We start from the raw sequence: 6,000 nt of genomic DNA on the forward strand, positions 1-6,000 counted from the left end.
GCATTCTACCCACCCTCGAGGGTGCCGTTGGCATTCTACCCGCCCTCGGCCGCCCTTGATTCTCTTTCTTTCTTCCGTGTTGGTTTCGGTCGTAGCTATAATATGTCGAGGATGCAAAAAGTAAATGAATTAGCCGTTGTCCAGCATTTTTTTAACCGTTGCACTACAACAACTTTTTTTTTTCCTTCTCCTCCTATATAAATACACCTCCAATCTTCCATATCTCAACACCATTCTTCCATATATCAAATTACTCCCAAATCAAACAATCTTCAAACAATCACTCAAAATGGCACCCACTCTCGTCCCTATTTACGTTTACTTTAACGGTGAGTTTTCGGATGATTGAAAATCGTGTACTCAAATTGGCGAAAGAAGAACGTTCGAAAACGTTGACGTTAGTGAAATGGATTTTTCGAAGTTGTTGAAGTTTGTCAAAGAAAATGTGGACTTCAAATACTCGGACTTCGTGTATTACAATGATGATGACAATTACAATTACATTTTTTAAAAACTTTTTAAAAACTTTTTCTCCGCCTTTCTTGGGCGATCGTAACAAACTTTTTCCTTGCAGCGGCGCCACCTTCTTCCTCCTCTTCCCTGGTGATCATCGGCGGGTCCAGACGCCACCTCACCATGGTTGGCAATACTCGCAATGTCCCTTTGAAAAACGGGTGGAACCTCATAACGAGACGTGTGGATCCACCCAAATCGAGAAAAACGATCTACAGAAAGATTGATATCAACGTCAATCAGATCGAAAAGAACGAATCGTTTTACGTTACCAATTTTCCAGATCAGGCTAACGTAGATGATCTGTGGAATACTTTTGATTATTATGGATGCGTTTTAGATGTTTTCATCGCCAGAAAAAGAGCAAAATCCGGAAAAAGGTTTGCTTTTAATCGTTTTATGGGGGTAAAAAATGTGATTGAGATGGAAAACAGGCTTGCTGATGTTTGGATGGGATCGTTCCATGTTTATGTCGAAGCTTCCAAATCACCGAAGCCTGCTGTCCCTGCAGCAAAACATGTTGTTGAAACACCTCCCGTTGTTACTGATAAGCAGGAAAACTCGATTCCAAAGGTTTCAGATATACAAGATGAGGCGTCCTATGCTTCAAAGTGTACGGGATCCAAAAGCAATAACACCAAGAAGCTCAGAATTGAAGATGATGATGTGGTATCGTTTAATAAGAAGGATCGTATATTGATGCTCAAATTGAAAAGTTTTGAGTCATTATTCTCCATATATCGGTTGATTTTAGCAGAAGGATACATCGACGTGAAAGTCCAATACATGGCTGGCTTTTAGATATGGATCCAATTCGAATCAGATAATAGTCTCGATGCTTTTAAAGGTAAAGCTAATCCGCTACAACTATTTTCTTGTGTTAAGGAAGCGACGGATAATTTTGTAGTAGACGATCGCATTGTTTGGATTGAAATTTCAGGTTTTCCCTCTTGTGCTTGGTGAAATGTCCCGTTCTTATTGATTAAAAACGTTCCATATTAATTGATTTCGTTGCGAGGTTTTGACCTCTATATGAGACGTTTTTCAAAGACTGCATTCATTTTTAAAACAAACCATAACCTTTATTTCATAAATAAAGGTTTAAAAGCTTTACGTAGATTATCAAATAATGATAATCGAAAATATCCTGTTTATACACGACCATTACATAATGGTTTACAATACAAATATGTTACATCGAAATCAGTTTCTTGAATGCAGTTTTTACACAATATCATACAAACATGGACTCCAAATCTTGTCCTTATTTTAGTATGCAACAGCGGAAGCTCTTAGTATTCACCTGAGAATAAACATGCTTTAAACGTCAACAAAAATGTTGGTGAGTTATAGGTTTAACCTATATGTATCAAATCGTAACAATAGACCACAAGATTTCATATTTCAATACACATCCCATACATAGAGATAAAAATCATTCATATAGTGAACACCTGGTAACCGACATTAACAAGATGCATATATATAAGAATATCCCCATCATTTCGGGACACCCTTCGGATATGATATAAATTTCGAAGTACTAAAGCATCCGGTACTTTGGATGGGGTTTGTTAGGCCCAATAGATCTATCTTTAGGATTCGCGTCAATTAGGGTGTCTGTTCCCTAATTCTTAGATTACCAGACTTAATAAAAAGGGGCATATTCGATTTCGATAATTCAACCATAGAATGTAGTTTCACGTACTTGTGTCTATTTTGTAAATCATTTATAAAACCTGCATGTATTCTCATTCCAAAAATATTAGATTTTAAAAGTGGGACTATAACTCACTTTCACAGATTTTTACTTTGTCGGGAAGTAAGACTTGGCCACTGGTTGATTCACGAACCTATAACAATATATACATATATATCAAAGTATGTTTAAAATATATTTACAACACTTTTAATATATTTTGATGTTTTAAGTTTATTAAGTCAGCTGTCCTCATTAGTAACCTACAACTAGTTGTCCACAGTTAGATGTACAGAAATAAATCGATAAATATTATTTTGAATCAATCCACGACCCAGTGTATACGTGTAACGTCCTCCCAATAGGGTCTGGAAGAAACGTTACTAATATCAAATAAACCAACATATTATAATACGAGAACAATACTAAATGAGAAAATTTAACTTTATTGAGTACGCAGCGGAAAATGAAATGTCGTTACAATAATGGAAATAACGATAAAGTAATTGTTCATATGCAGAAGTAATAAATGCGATATATCTTGATCCTAAGTCCAAGTAGCATCACATAAGTAGTAGATAAGAAAGCTTGAATCAAACAGCACCTGAGACAAAACATGCTAAAGTGTCAACCAAAAAGGTTGAGTGAAGTTCATAGGTTTAACAAAAGTAGTTATCATTGTTTTTAGACCTCAAGATTTAATTGTAAAGTTGATATCCCGCAGGATCAAAAAGTAGATCTCGCAGATCCAAAAGTTATGCCAGTGCGTGATATTTAGACTAAACGTTCAAGTTTGCCCCATGACAAGTTGTGTCTGTCCTTGTCGGTTTAAATTTCATTATCAAGTAATACAAAGACTGAGTCAAATGTATTGGGGACGTTACTCCCGATAGGCCTACCCCCAATAAATAAGCATGCCGCAGCACTTAAAAATATCACTGTAGGGACTTAGTCGGACGTAGCCGGGTATAGCATAGTTTTAGCAGTTGGTACTTGTGTATAAATTGTAAATAGTAAAAGCAGCATGTATCTCACCCCAAATAAGTTAAATAAGTTTGCTAGCAATAAAGAGTGGGGCTATGAATTCACCTTAGTAAGTAGAGAGAGTTATTCCTCGGAATAGAGAGTTGAACGAGTGAGCAGGAAAGTCAACCTATTGACATTTAAGAGTAGTTAAGTGTTTTACCCATGTTTAAGTTTAAGTATGTGTTTAAGTATAGTTTGTTTTACTAAGTTTCTATTCCTAGTAAGTTACTATTTTTATAAAGTTTCTATTTTTAGAAAGTTTCTTATTTTACTAAGTTTCTATGACTAGAGAGTTTCTACTTTTATGAGTGTTTCCATTTTAGGATACTTGCCGTATTAGATAAGCTTCCAATCACCCCTTTCCCTTCGAATGGCTAATTTAGATCTAGGGGCTTGAGCCATAGGACCATTTAAATCGGAAATCCAAACCCTCTGCCTAGAATCTCGTAGAAACCATTCGTCAAGAAAGTTCGAAGATCTATACATCTCTAATACATATCCCAAAATGTTTTTGTGCTACAATATAATTAGTAGGTTATAGGTGCTAGTAATAGTAATAGTGTATACATGTTAAGTACTAGTATAAGTAGTATTAGGGTTTCATTAATTAGGGTTAGTTAATTAAAGTAGTAATTAATAACTAGGGTTTAGTAATTAATGTCCTAGGGTTTCATAAATGTTTAGAGTTTAATTAATTAGGGTTTAAGAATTATAGTTTACGTGTAATTAGGGTTTAAGGTTTTAATATGTATATGTATATATAATTCGTATATATATGTATATATATATATATATAAATATTTTTTTTACATGTATATATGTATATATAAATCTAGGTGTGTTTATGTATATACTTATGAATAACAAGTTTATAATATGAATATGAATTATCAAAGATCAAAGTTTATGTAAATAGTTTAGGGTTTATGTTATACCTTTGAAGATTCAAGATAATTAACAAAGAAAAGATGAACACGATGAAGATGGAAGATCAAAGCCTTGAAAATCTTGAAGAACTCCTTGAAGATTCTTGAAGAACACGAAGAACAAGCTTGAAGATCCGAATACCACAAGAGAGGGAGAGGGAGAGATTGTTTTTGAGAGAGGATTTTGGTGTGATTTGTGAATGAGAAACTAGGTGTTTATATAGTGTAAGTATTAGAGTGTTAGTCAACATAAAGATGTTCTAATTAATGATTTTATTTTGTTTTATAATTTTTAGTCAACAATAGGTGGTACTAGTTTATAATTAGTCAACATAAGGATGTACTAGTTTACACTTTATTTTTAGTCAACATAAGGATGTAAGATTTTTTTTAGTCTCATTATTATTATTATTATTTTTACATTTACTACATGATAAGTATTATTTTCTTTTTACTAATTCATGACTTGTATATATTTAGTTCCCAATTGTTTTATTATTTATATAAATGTCACTTTTTATTTATTACTTATAGGTTATTAGTTATAATATTACATAAATGCATAAATTTTAATTAGCAGTGAGTGTCGACTAACAGTTTATTATTTTCATCTTTTATTAACTTGTCAATTTTTGTACAAAGTTAATTAATATGTTTTCTAACTCTTAACACTTAACAATTGTTGATTAAAGTTTAATCATTAAGTTTTAATTATATTGTTTGGGCTTTTAATATTGGAAAAATATAGAATGGAAAAATAAGGGTCGTTATAATACGTATCTCAGTATTGATCACAACTCAAACTATATATATTTTGGAATCAACCTCAACCCTGTATAGCTAACTCCAACATTCACATATAGAGTGTCTATGGTTGTTCCGAAATATATATAGATGTGTCGAAATGATAGGTCGAAACATTGTATACGTGTCTATGCTATCTCAAGATTACATAATATACAATACAAGTTGATTAAGTTATGGTTGGAATAGATTTGTTACCAATTTTCACGTAGCTAAAATGAGAAAAATTATCCAATCTTGTTTTACCCATAACTTCTTCATTTTAAATCCGTTTTGAGTGAATCAAATTGCTATGGTTTCATATTGAACTCTATTTTATGAATCTAAACTGAAAATGTATAGGTTTATAGTCGGAAAAATAAGTTACAAGTCGTTTTTGTAAAGGTAGTCATTTCAGTCGAAAGAACGACGTCTAGATGACCATTTTAGAAAACATACTTCCACTTTGAGTTTAACCATAATTTTTGGATATAGTTTCATGTTCATAATAAAAATCATTTTCTCAGAATAACAACTTTTAAATCAAAGTTTATCATAGTTTTTAATTAACTAACCCAAAACAGCCCGCGGTGTTACTACGACGGCGTAAATCCGGTTTTACGGTGTTTTTCGTGTTTCCAGGTTTTAAATCATTAAGTTAGCATATCATATAGATATAGAACATGTGTGTAGTTAATTTTAAAAGTCAAGTTAGAAGGATTAACTTTTGTTTGCGAACAAGTTTATAATTAACTAAACTATGTTCTAGTGATTACGAGTTTAAACCTTCGAATAAGATAGTTTTATATATATGAATCGAATGATGTTATGAACATCATTACTACCTCAAGTTTAGTAGGTAAACCTACTAGAAGTGACAAGAAATGATCTAGCTTCAAAGGATCTTGGATGGCTTGAAAGTTCTTGAAGTAGGATCATGACACAAAAACAAGTTCAAGTAAGATTTTTACTCGAATTAAGATAGTTTATAGTTATAGAAATTGAATCAAAGTTTGAATATGAATATTACCTTGAATAAGAAAGATAACCTAC

Source organism: Rutidosis leptorrhynchoides, chromosome 10 (assembly GCF_046630445.1).
Source record: "Rutidosis leptorrhynchoides isolate AG116_Rl617_1_P2 chromosome 10, CSIRO_AGI_Rlap_v1, whole genome shotgun sequence".
NCBI lineage: Eukaryota > Viridiplantae > Streptophyta > Magnoliopsida > Asterales > Asteraceae > Rutidosis > Rutidosis leptorrhynchoides.